The sequence below is a fragment of the Notamacropus eugenii genome, chromosome 5 (assembly GCF_028372415.1).
Source record: "Notamacropus eugenii isolate mMacEug1 chromosome 5, mMacEug1.pri_v2, whole genome shotgun sequence".
Lineage (NCBI taxonomy): Eukaryota > Metazoa > Chordata > Mammalia > Diprotodontia > Macropodidae > Notamacropus > Notamacropus eugenii.
Window position 1 is genome coordinate 161,034,733 of NC_092876.1, and position 14,390 is coordinate 161,049,122.

Below are 14,390 nucleotides of genomic sequence, written 5' to 3' on the forward strand. Positions count from 1 at the left end.
GTAGTAGACGCCACAGCACAGTGGAGCAAAGGAGATTTCTGTTCCAGAGGGACCTGCAAACCTCTCATAAAAGGTCCGTCGTGCTGTGGACGCAGAGCCCAGCCCAGCCCTGCCATGGCCGCGGCACAAAGAGGAGCAGATCTGAGCGGGCTTCAGGGACAGGATCTCCAGCGACCATGTGGGTCCCTCCACCCACAGGTGACGGGGGTCAGTGGGAGGGTCTTCTTGGCAGGTCGAGAGGGGAGTGGGGTGCCCCCATAACTCAGGCCCAATCGGGAGGCAGTAGCTGACGCAGTGACAGACCAGGGTTCCCCAAGCAGGCAGGAGCCTGGATCCATTGTTGAAGGTCTGTGCATAAACCCCTTGAGGGAACTGAGCCTGAGAGGCGGCCCTGCCCCCACCTGAGCACCTGAACTTAATCTCACACTGAATAGCAGCCCTGACCCTGACGAAGCCCCGAGGTTGGGGAGCAGCATTTGAATCTCAGACCCCAAGTGCTGGTTGGGAGGATCAGGAGGCAAGGTGGGTGTGAGGAGAATATTCAGAGGTCAAGTCACTGGCTGGGAAAATGCCCAGAAAAGGGAAAAGAAATAAGACTATGGAAGTTTACTTTCTTGGTGAACAGGCATCTCCTCCCTTCCCTTCTGATGAGGAAGAACAATGTTTACCACCAGGCAATGACATAGAAGTCAAGGCCTCTGTATCCCAAACATCCAGACTAAATATTCTGTGGGCTCAGGCCATGGAAGAGCTCAAAAAGGATTTTGAAAATCAACTTAGAGAGGTGGAGGAAAAGCTGGGAAAAGAAATGAGAGATATGCAGTCAAAGCATGAACAGCAGGTCAGCACCCTGCTAAAGGAGACCCAAAAAAATGCTGAAGAAAATAAAACCTTGAAAAACAGGCTAACTCAATTGGCAAAAGAGGTTCAAAAAGCCAATGAGAAGAATGCTTTCAAAAGCAGAATTAGCCAAATGGAAAAGGAGATTCAAAAGCTCACTGAAGAAAATAGTTCTTTCAAAATGAGAATGGAACAGATGGAGGCTAATGACTTTATGAGAAACCAAGAAATCACAAAACAAAACCAAAAGAATGAAAAAATGGAAGATAATGTGAAATATCTCATGAGAAAAACAACTGACCTGGAAAATAGATCCAGGAGAGACAATTTAAAAATTATGGGACTACCTGAAAGACATGATCAAAAAAAGAGCCTAGACATCATCTTTCATGAAATTATCAAGGAAAACTGCCCTGAGATTCTAGAACCAGAGGGCAAAATAAATATTCAAGGAATCCACAGAACACTGCCTGAAAGAGATCCAAAAAGAGAAACTCCTAGGAACATTGTGGCCAAATTCCAGAGTTCCCAGGTCAAGGAGAAAATATTGCAAGCAGCTAGAAAGAAACAATTCAAGTGTTGTGGGAATACAATCAGGATAGCACAAGATCTAGCAGCTTCTACATTAAGGGACCAAAGGGCATGGAATAGGATATTCCAGAAGTCAAAGGAACTAGGACTAAAACCAAGAATCACCTAACCAGCAATACTGAGTATAGTACTTCAGGGGAAAAAATGGTCTTTCAATGAAATTGAGGACTTTCAAGCATTCTTGATGAAAAGACCAGAGCTGAAAAGAAAATTTGACTTTCAAACACAAGAATGAAGAGAAGCATGAAAAGGTGAACAGCAAAGAGAAGTCATAAAGGACTTACTAAAGTTGAACTCATTACATTCCTACATGGAAAGACAATATTTGTAACTCTTGAAACTTTTCAGTATCTGGGTACTGGGTGGGATTACACACACACACATGCACATACACACACACACACACACACACACACACACACACACACATAGAGACAGAGTGCACAGAGTGAACTGAAGAGTATGGGATCATATCTTAAAAAAATGAAATCAAGCAGTGAGAGAGAAATATATTGGGAGGAGAAAGGGAGAAATGGAATGGGGCAAATTATCTCTCATAAAAGAGGCAAGCAAAAGACTTATAAGTGGAGGGATAAAGAGAGGAGGTGAGAGAAAAACATGAAGTTTACTCTCATCACATCCCACTAAAGGAAGGAATAAAATGCATGCTCATTTTGGTATGAAAACCTATCTTACAATACAGGAAAGTGGGGGATAAGGGGATAAGCAGGGTGGGGGGGATGATGGAAGGGAGGGCATGGGGAGGAGGGAGCAATTTGAGGTCGACACTCATGGGGAGGAACAGGATCAAAAGAGAATAGAAGTAATGCGGGACAGGATAGGATGGAGGGAAATATAGTCAGTCTTATACAACACAACTATTATGGAAGTCATTTGCAAAACTACACAGATTTGGCCTATATTGAATTGCTTGCCTTCCAAAGGGAAGGGGTGGGGAGGGAGGGAGGTAAAGAAGTTGGAACTCAAAGTGTTAGGAACAACTGTCGAGTAATGTTCTTGCCACTAGGAAATAAGAAATACAGGTAAAGGGGTATAGAAAGTTATCTGGCCCTACAGGACAAAAGAGAAGATGGAGACAAGGGCAGAGAGGGATGATAGAAGAGAGAGCAGATTGGTGATAGAGGCAATTAGAATGCTTGGTCTTTTGGGCTGGGGGGAGGGGACAAAAGGGGAGAAAATTTGGAACCCAAAATTTTGTTAAAATGAATGTCAAATAAATAAATTAAAAAAAAAAGAATTCTTCACCTCATTGTCTTTTTGTACTTCTTTTGTCTTTTGGGTTGGTCTATTTTTTTAAAGCGTTATTTACTTTAGTACTTCTGGGGTCTCCTTTAGCAAGCAGTTGACTCATTTTTCATGATTTTCTTGCATCATTCTCATTTCTCTTTCCAATTTTTCCTCTACTTCTCTCACTTGATTTTCAAAATGCTTTTTGCACTTTTCCATGGCCTGTGACCAATTCATAGTCCTCTTGGAGGTTTCTGATGTAGGAGCCTTGACTCTGCTGTCCTCCTCTGGTTGTATGCCCTGTTCTTCTTTGTCAAGAAAGTAAGATTCTATAGTCTGAGTTCCTTTATGTTTACTCATCTTCCCAGTCAAACACTTGACTTTCTAACTCTTTGTCAAGGTAGAACTCTGCTTCCAGTGGAGGTGGGGGTGGGGATAGGAGGTGGTGGTGTTGATGGGTATACTGTCCCAGGCTTCAGAGATTTTGTATCAGTAGCTCAATCCCCAGCTTTCTGTGGGCTCAGAGCTCTGGAAGCAGCCTCTGCCACTGATGCTGCTGGCTGCCACCACCACCCTGGGATTGGGGCTGGACCAGTCCAGACAATGCCCTCCCTAAGGTCCACAGAGACCTCTCACTGACCCCCCAAAGGAATCCATGGGCTGAGAAGTCTGGGAACCACTCCATCCACCAATGACTCAGCCCCACAAGACTTGCCCTACCTGGCCCTTGCCAAAGTAGCCCACGTCAGACTGTGCCCTGCTCCCTGCCTAGCAGGAAAGACCACTCCCATAGACCCTTAAGGTTGTCTTGAGCTGGGATTTGTTTTACTCTGTCATTTTATGGATTCTGTAGCTCTAGAATTTGTTTAGAGTCAATTTGACAGGTATTTGGAGGGCTTTGGGGGAGAGCTCAGGGAAGTCCCTGCTTTTAATCTGCCATCTTGGTTTTGACCCTGGTTGTTAAATGTTCAATGTTGCAATGGTAATTTAAATGGGAAAATCTTTCCCATTTATTAATTGGCATATGTGACCTGCTTAAATCACATGGAAGCCTAAGTCACATACGGTGGGAGGAGCTTGCTGAATTGATGGAATAGGAAGGGTGGAGCAGAACTGAGAAGAAATTGGTCAGGCTAGACAAAGCTAGGAAGGACATAGTCAAGCAGACAACTAGGCTCATGCATGAAGGCCCCAGCACAGTGGTAGGGGGTGGGAGGTAGAAGAATGTAGTGGGGGGGGGGGGGGAGTTTTGAAAATGCTTTGTCCCCTGCATTGCTAAAGTGTATTGACTTCTTGGCCATCATGACTGATTTAGCTTTTTAGTTTTAGGATTTGGCTTTCTGGTGTCTGAATAAATGTTTTTCTGTTTTCCTGTTATATTTTGTGATTGAGAACTATGCTAGCATATTCATAGTCACCAGCAGTGCTGTGAGTACTGCCTTGGAGATACAAACGTGAGGATTTATATCTTGGAAACTGATGATTGACTGAAACCAGGGTTGAATTATGTTGATCACCAAGACTTAAGAAATTAAAGCAGAAAATGTTAATAATTTATAAGTTTTAAAGTGTGTCATATCTTTTTAGGGCACAAGTTGTGAAACATTTACCAACATAACACAGACATAAACATACTACCCCACTTATCTGTAAATTATACTTATCAAAAGCAGCAAATGAAAGCTAAATTTGCTAACATACTGGAACAGAAGCACAGTTTAATGAAATTATAAAAGACAATAATACAATAGTATTTTAGAATGGGTTTGCAGACTCTTCTTATTTTTCTCCACCCCTAAATCTAGGACTCTCAAGTCAATTAAGTTTAATTAGAATATATTTACGATCTGAGTGCCAGGCACCTTGCTAGCATCAATAAGAGATATGTTGCTTGAGATGAAATGAAAATTTCATATTTTGCTTGTTGTATGTCTTCCTGCAATTGATTCCATAAGTAAGCTTTATTTGTAAAATATTTTTTTAGGTTGATAGCTTTCAGACATTGGAACAATCTTCCAGGGAAGATGGAAGAAGACTCATTTAAAAATGAAGTGGCTAAAGCACTGAAATGACTATGTGACTTAAGAGCCTTTTTCATTCTGCTAATGCATTATCTGATGAGATAATGCTAAGACCTCTTGAACACACACAGTACTAGTCTAAGCTAAAGTAAAATCTATTCAAGTAATAACTGTGATGAATTATAAATAATTTGTACTTCACATATTCTTTCAGTTCTTGATCTCTAAGCACTTTAAAAACATTATTATAATTATCTGATCCCAATATAGATTAATAATGATGATATACAAAATATAATGTTACTATTTAATACCAGCTATTAGACATAACAATACTAAGAATGATACAGTGGAAATAACTAGAGATTTATGGTCTGATAATGTTGGTTCAAAACATAGCTTTGACTATATGAACCTTTATTGGCAAGGTTATATCTCTGCCTTTTAGTATACTGTCCAGATTTGTCATAACTTTCCTTCCAAGGAGCAAGTATCTTTTAAATTTCATGGCTACAGTCATTTTGTACAATGATCTTTGAATATAAAATCTGTCATGGCTTCTATTTCTTCTCCCTCTATTTGTCAAGAAGTGGTAAGACTAGTGGCCATGATCTTAGCTGCTGTTTTATTTTTCATGTTAAGCTTCAAGCCAAGTTGTACACTCTTCTCTTTCACCCTTTTCAAGAGGCTTAATACTTTTTGACTTTTTGCCATAAGAGTGGTATAGTCTACATATCTAAGAGTGTTGATATTTCTCCAGCCAACCATAATTCTCACTTGTGATTCATCTGTCCTGGCATTTTGCATGATGTATTCTGAATACAAGTTAAATAAATAAGGTAATCTAGAGTACTTCTAAGGTCCCTTCTAGCTCTAAATCAATAATATCATTATTACGCTCATTCTAGGATCCTTTCCCTATCTTTCATTAGCACTGGAAGATTGGAAAGCAAGAGGCATGATGTTGGCCTTGAATTCTAGGGGTAACCTACGTGCAACTACTCCTAACTTGGTGGCTCACAAGCCCCCATCAGTGATTTTGCTATTGACAATCAGTCAATAAATTCATATAACTCTCTTAGAAAAGGTATTTCTCAAATGACATAGTAAAAACTATTAACAAAGCATCCCCCCATCCAAAAGAAAATACTATACCTAAAGGGGCAGCTAGGTGGTGCAATGGATATAGCACCAGTGCAGGAATCAATAAGACCTGAGTTCAAATCTCACCTCAGACACTTGACATTCACTAGCTGTGTGACCTTGGGCAAGTTACTTAACCCCAATTGCCTCATCCTGGGTCATCTCCACTCATCCTGATGAAAACTAGTCACTGGATTCAGATGGCTCTGGAGGAGAAGTGAGGCTGGTGACCTGCACAGCACTCCCTCACTCAAAACAAAGTCAAGTGCAAGTCATGTCATCATTTCTCTGATGGCATGGTCTTCTTCAGCAAGGAAGGATGAACACACTATACTTAAAAGACTTGGAGAGTTTAAAGTCCCAGGAGAAATGGGCATAAACTTAAAACACAATGGTAATGAGAAACACTGGTAGGGAATACATATGGTTATGGCAACTCATAACTCTAGAATTGCAGAATCTCATTATACTCACATAACAGAAGAATGGGAAGTGTCATTGATGGAAAAGTTATTGACCTGCTAGATTGTTTGCTGCCCCCAGGGTACAGCTTACTGGCAAATCTGGTTATGAGCTGGTCCAGGTAGATCACTAGATTTCTAAACACATGTCCTCCTGGACCAGTCTGGACATGTCAGTTAGCAACTGTCACTACCAAACTTGTGACTAGGCTACTGCAACCAGAAGGGGCAATACAGTATATTCATTTTCTGGGCTCTTCAAAGAGGATAGTATCCCTATTGCGTTCACAATCTGATGGACAGCTGTAGAGTCCATCATTTACAGTCTCTAACACATCTGGGTATTAGAGTGCTTTTTCAGTGCTAGTGTTGATATGTTTTTTCAAAATAGGAAACAACACTTAGCCTAGGACTGGAAGAATTTGACTGCCTCAGGACCTTGGATTGGAGGTTTATTATCTACAGGAAGGGTGTGGTAGAGGTCTAAACTCTCCTGTTCAAAAATTCTTCATGACTTAAGACAAGGTTCCCTCCCTGAGGGACTTCAACCTTACTTATTTATAAGAGCAAGTCATATTCCTAGATTTCTTCTATGTTCTTATGAAAATGAATGAATAAGGACAAAGGTATGTAGGCAACTTGTATCCCAGAGCATATTCTTTCTCTTTGCCATTTTTTTCACATACAGTTGAAGGGTGTGTGTGTGTGTGTGTGTGTGTGTGTGTGTGTGTGTGTGTGTGTGTGTAATGAGTTTTTAATGATGCCAATTGTCTCACTATTCTTTCTATATAAATTCAGAGTTTGGGAAAGTAATCTAAATCTTTTAAAACATTACGGACTAATCTTTTGTATTTTTATTTTTATTAGCTTCTTTTAAAATTATTTACTACTTTCTTTGTTTTGTTATTGCCTAGTCCATTTTCTTGAGAACTATCCCATACTTATATCAACTAACTACATTTTCTCTTGAGGAAAAACAAATTTCATGAGGGGCCTTTGGGTGGAAAATGACTCGTCACAATGATAAAGCATTCAGTAGATCATGTTAAGGTTCACAAGAAGAAGAATAACCAACTCTATAGCTATACATGCAGCTGGCTTATACTTTACAACTCAGTTGACAAGTCATTTAAGTCAATTGGTCAGCTCCATTAAACACCTAGAATTTAATTGGCTACCTTAATTGTTAGTTCTTTGTCTCAATTATCTATTGATAATTTCATGAATGAGAAATTAATGATTACATAAATGATTGTTTTTAGTAATGAGAATGAGATTGTCATATTTAATTCAATTGAACCAACAATTATATGGATTCTCTAGCTTCAATGAAAAAATATTGACTGCTACACCATGTTGTTGAAAACTGTTACAATCAGAAATTTTGAAATCCGAAGAGATTATCCAACCCAAGAATTTTAAACTAAACAAGCATCTATTTATCTTCCATGCATCAAGCAATGACTAAGGCAAGAGGGACATGAAAACAAAAATTAAATAGTACCAACACTCTAAGAACTTCGATTTCAGGGGGGTGGGGATGACATGAATACAGATTAGTAAACACAAAATGCGTACAAAGTATACCTAAAGAAATTTTGGTGTGACCACTAACAACTGGAGAGAATCAGAAACAGAAGGTGGCTAGGGATTTTAAGAATTATAGAGGAGGGAGAGGAGTACTTGAGTCACAAGAACAGCCTATGTCAAGGCTCAGAGATGGGCAATGAAATGGCATGTACATGGATTGGCCAATAGGCCACTTTGGCTAGAAGCAAGCAAGTTCAATGGAGAGTAATACTTAAATAGCCTAGAAAGACAGATTGGAGCCATTTGTCAAATGTGATATGGTACTGAACCTGTAGTAAGGAACCTGTATTGAAATCCAGCCTCAGATACTCATTAGCTAAGTGGCCTTAAGCAAGTCACTTAACTTCTATCTGATTATTTCCTCTACTGAAAAATAGTGGTAATAACAGTACCTACCTTTCAAGGTTGTTGTGAGAATCAAATGAGATAATATTTATAAAATAATAAAATAGTGAATGGCGCATTGTAGACACTTAATAATATTCACTACTGTTTCCTAAATATATAGATGTCAAAGACGTGTACATGGAAATTATAATAGAACCAACTGGAGCTTATGGCATCATCAAGAGAAAATGTGTAGGAAGTGAGGAAAGGAGGGTCCTGGACACAGTCCAAGATTACAGACACACAAAGTAAGTCAGGCGTTGATCAAAAACCAGCAAAAGGTGGGGCGGAGCCAAGATGGCGGAGTAGAAAGACACACATACACATAGCTCCGAACCCACAACCCATAAAACATCTGTAAATAGCAACTCACTGTGAATTCTGCAGGACCAGAGGCCACAGAACATTGGAGCAAAGGAGATTTCTGTTCCAGAGGGACCTGCAGACCTCTCACAAAAGGTCCTTGGCACCACAGACTGAGAGCCAAGTACAGCCCTGCCACAGCCGCGGCACCGAGAGAAGATCCAAACAGGTTTCAGGGACGGGATCTCCAGTGGCCGTGCGGGTCCCTCCACCCATAGGTGACGGGGGTCGGTGAGAGGGTCTCTTTGGCGGGTTGAGAGGGGAGTGGGGTGCCCCCATAACTCAGGCCCCCTCGGGAGGCAGAAGGAGAAGTGGGAGCAGACCAGGGCTCCGAAAGCAGGCAGGAGCCTGGACTCATTGTTGAAGGTCTCTGCATAAACTCCCTGAGGGAATTGAGCCCTGTGAGGTGGCCCTGCCCCCACCTGAGCACCTGAACTTAATCTCACACTGAATAGCAACCCTGCCCCCACCAAAAGCCCTGAGGCTGGGAAGCAGCATTTGAATCTCAGACCCCAAGCGCTGGCTGGGAGGATCCAGAGGCAAAGTAGGTGTGAAGAGAATATTGAGAAGTCAAGTCACTGGCCAGGAAAATTCCAAGAAAAGGGAAAAGAAATAAGACTATAGAAGGTTACTTTCTTGGTGAACAGGCATTTCCTCCCTTCCTTTCTCATGAGGAAGAACAATGCCTACCATCAGGCAAAGACACAGAAGTCAAGGCTTCTATATCCCAGCCCACTCAATGGGCTCAGACCATGGAAGAGCTCAAAAAGGATTTTGAAAATCAACTTAGAGAGGTGGAGGAAAAGCTGGGAAGAGAAATGAGAAACATGCAGTCAAAGCATGAACAGCAGGTCAGCACCCTGCTAAAGGAGACCCAAAAAAATGCTGAAGAAAATAACACCTTGAAAAATAGGCTAACTCAATTGGCAAAAGAGGTTCAAAAAGCCAATGAGAAGAATGCTTTCAAAAGCAGAATTAGCCAAATGGAAAAGGAGATTCAAAAGCTCACTGAAGAAAATAGTTCTTTCAAAATGAGAATGGAACAGATGGAGGCTAATGACTTTATGAGAAACCAAGAAATCACAAAACAAAACCAAAAGAATGAAAAAATGGAAGATAATGTGAAATATCTCATGAGAAAAACAACTGACCTGGAAAATAGATCCAGGAGAGATAATTTAAAAATTATGGGACTACCTGAAAGACATGATCAAAAAAAGAGCCTAGACATCATCTTTCATGAAATTATCAAGGAAAACTGCCCTGAGATTCTAGAACCAGAGGGCAAAATAAATATTCAAGGAATCCACAGAACACCACCTGAAAGAGATCCAAAAAGAGAAACTCTAGGAACATTGTGGCCAAATTCCAGAGTTCCCAGGTCAAGGAGAAAATATTGCAAGCAGCTAGAAAGAAACAATTCAAGTGTTGTGGGAATACAATCAGGATAGCACAAGATCTAGCAGCTTCTACATTAAGGGATCAAAGGGCGTGGAATATGATATTCCAGAAGTCAAAGGAACTAGGACTAAAACCAAGAATCACCTAACCAGCAATACTGAGTATAGTACTTCAGGGGAAAAAATGGTCTTTCAATGAAATTGAGGACTTTCAAGCATTCTTGATGAAAAGACCAGAGCTGAAAAGAAAATTTGACTTTCAAACACAAGAATGAAGAGAAGCATGAAAAGGTGAACAGCAAAGAGAAGTCATAAAGGACTTACTAAAGTTGAACTCATTACATTCCTACATGGAAAGACAATATTTGTAACTCTTGAAACTTTTCAGTATCTGGGTACTGGGTGGGAATACGCACACACACATGCACATACACGCACACACACACACACACACACACACACACATAGAGACAGAGTGCACAGAGTGAACTGAAGAGTATGGGATCATATCTTAAAAAAATGAAATCAAGCAGTGAGAGAGAAATATATTGGGAGGAGAAAGGGAGAAATGGAATGGGGCAAATTATCTCTCATAAAAGAGGCAAGCAAAAGACTTATAAGTGGAGGGATAAAGAGAGGAGGTGAGAGAAAAACATGAAGTTTACTCTCATCACATCCCACTAAAGGAAGGAATAAAATGCATGCTCATTTTGGTATGAAAACCTATCTTACAATACAGGAAAGTGGGGGATAAGGGGATAAGCAGGGTGGGGGGGATGATGGAAGGGAGGGCATGGGGAGGAGGGAGCAATTTGAGGTCGACACTCATGGGGAGGAACAGGATCAAAAGAGAATAGAAGTAATGCGGGACAGGATAGGATGGAGGGAAATATAGTCAGTCTTATACAACACAACTATTATGGAAGTCATTTGCAAAACTACACAGATTTGGCCTATATTGAATTGCTTGCCTTTCAAAGGGAAGGGGTGGGGAAGGAGGGAGGTAAAGAAGTTGGAACTCACAGTGTTAGGAACAACTGTCAAGTAATGTTCTTGCCACTAGGAAATAAGAAATACAGGTAAAGGGGTATAGAAAGTTATCTGGCCCTACAGGACAAAAAGAGAAGATGGAGACAAGGGCAGAGAGGGATGATAGAAGAGAGAGCAGATTGGTGATAGGGGCAATTAGAATGCTTGGTGTTTGGGGGGGAGGGGACAAAAGGGGAGAAAATTTGGAACCCAAAATTTTGTTAAAATGAATGTTAAAAGTTAAATAAATTAATTAATTAAAAACAAATAAACACTATACATTATTTAAAAAAAAAAACCAGCAAAAGAATAATGATTTCTATTATTACTCAAGTCATTTCATGGTAATGATTTGTCAAACAGGTAGGATAATAACCAGGAGAGAGCAATATCACAAAATCTTATGGAAGAGAGACTGTCTAGGACAAAGGGAAGGTCCATGTTGTCAAGGGATTAAGAGAAGTCAATAAAAAAACTGAAAAAAAGTAGTTAGATTTTGAAATGAAGAGATTGCTGGAAACCTTGGGAAGAGCAATTTCAATCAAATATTGATAGCTGAAGTCAGATTGTGGGAATGGAAAAAAGAATTAAAGAGGAGGAAGTAAAAGCAATGAATGCAGACTGCTTTCTAAAAAGTAATTCGGGGGGGCGGGGCAGAGCCAAGATGGTGGAGTAGAAAGATGCAGAAACAGTAGCTCTTAACCCACAGCCCATAAAATACCTGTAAAGAAGAACTCTCAACAAATTCTAGAGCAGCAGAAGCCATAGAACAACAGAGTGGAGGAGATCTCTAGCCCAGAGTTACCTGAAAAACCAATGGGAAAGGTCTGTCACACTGGACACAGAACACAGCACAGCCCAACCTTGGCCACGCGGCACCAAGAGGAGTAGATTCAAGCAGGCTTCAGGGACAGAATCTCCAGTAGCAGCACAGATCCCTCAATCCACAGGTGCTAAAGTTCAGTGAGAGGGTTTTTTTGGCTGGCCAAGAAAGGAACAGGGTATCCCCATAACTCAGGCCTCCTCAGGTGGGAGCAGTGGAGGCAGCAGCAGACAGGGCTCCCAAAGCAGGCAGTAGCTCGCATCCATTGTTGAAGGTCTCATTGTAAACCCCCTGAGAGAACTGAGCCCTGTGTGGTGGCTCTGCCGGCCTGAGCAGCTGATCTTAATCTCACACTGAATAGCAGCCCTGCTCCCACCTAAAGCCCCTGAGGGTTTGGAGCAGCTCATCAGAATCTCAGTCCCCCAGTGCTAGCTTGGTGGAACTGGAGGTGAGGTGGTGGTGGACAGGAAACTCAGAAGTCAAGTAACTGGCTGGGAAAATACCCCAAAAAGGGAAAAAAAATAAGACCACAGAAGGTTATTTTCTTGGGGAACAGGTGTCTCCCCCCATCCTTTCAGATGCGGAAGAACAAGGCATAGTGTCAGAGGAAGTCAAGGCCTCTGCCTCCAGAGCCTCCAAAGGGAACTTAAATTGAACTCAGGCAATAGAAGACCTTAAAAAACAAGTTAGCAGCTTGCTAAAGGAGAACAAAAAAATGCTGAGGAAAATAACAGCTTTAAAAAGAGCCTAACGTAATTGGAAAAAGAGGTCCAAAAAGCCAATGAGAAGAAGGAGGTTTGAAAAAGCAGGATTAGCCAAATGGAGAAGAAGTTTCAAAGGCTCACTGAACAAAATAATTCATTGAAAGACAGAACTGAGTTCAGTTCATGAATGACTATGAGTTAAACCAAGCACTTAGTAAGCAAAACCAAAAATTTGAAAAAAATAGAAGATAATGTGAAACATCTCATTGGAAAAACAACTTACCTGGAAAATAGATCCAGGAGAAACTATTTAAAAATTATGGGACTACCTGAAAGCCATGATCAAAAAAAGAGTCTAGATATTATCTTCCATGAAATTATCAAGGAAAACTACCCTGATATTCTAGAACCAGAGGGCAAAATAAATATTGAAAGAATCCACTGACCACCTCCTGAAAGAGACCTGAACAGAGAAACTCCTAGGAATATTGTGGCCAAATTTCAGAGTTTTCAGATCAAGGAGAAAATACTGCAAGCAGCTAGAAAGAAACAATTTGAGTATTATGGAAATACAATCAGGATAACACAGGATCTGGCAGCATTAAGGGATTGAAGGGCTTAGAATAGGATATTTCAGAGGTCAAAGGAACTGGGATTGAAACCAAGAATCCCCTACCCAGCAAATCTGAGTATAATACTTTAAGGAAATAAATGGTCATTCAATGATATAGAGGACTTTCAATCATTCATATTGAGGAAAAGATCAGATCTGTATAGAAAATTTGACTTCCCAAGACAAGAATCAAGAGAAGCATGAAAAGTTAAACAGGAAAGAAAACTCATAAAAGACTCTCTAAAGCTGAACTGTTTGCATTACTACATGGAAAGAAAATATTTATAACTCTTGAATCTTTTCTCAGTATGTGGGTAGATGGAGAGACTGTACATATACACACACACACATACACATATATAGATAGAGAGTACAGGGTGTGTTGAATCAGAAGAGATGATATCCACATAAAAAATAAAATAAAATAAAAATTAAGGGGTGAAGGAGGAAAATACCAGGAAGAGAAATGGAGAAATGGAACAAGGCTATAACTCATAAAAGAGATAAGAAAAATCTTGTTCAATGGAGGAGAAAAGGGAGAAGGGGAGAAGGGAAAAATGAAGCTACTCTCTCCACATGTGGGTGAGGGAGGGAATAACATGCTCACTAAATTTGATATGAAAGTACAGGAAAGTAGGAGAGGAGGTGACAATTGGGGTAGGGGAATGTTAGAAGGGAGGGCAAATGGGAGAAGGGAGTCACTAGAAATAAACACTTTCGAGAAGAGACAAGGTCAATTGGGAGGAAAAAATAAGGGGGGATAGAGTAGGACAGAGGACAATGTAATTAGTATTACACAACATAATTATTATGGAAGTCTTTTGCCAAACAACACATATTTAGTCTTATTGAATTGCTTGCCTTCTCAGTGGGGCTAGGGAGGGAAGGGGGAGGGAGGGAGAGAAGTTGGAATTCAAAGTATTAGCAATGAATGTTGAGAACTTTTATTGCATGTAATCGGGAAATAAGAAATACAAGGAATGGGTATAAAAATTTATAGAAATTTTAAAAGAGAGAAGATGGGGATAAGGGAAGGGTGGGGTGTGATAGGAGGGTACATTGAGGGAAGGAGTAATCAAAATGCAAGGTATTAGGAAGGAAGGGGTGGGTTGTGATGGGGAGAAAATTTGGACATGTTACAAAGTGAGGTAAAAGCAACTAGTATTAAAACAATTGA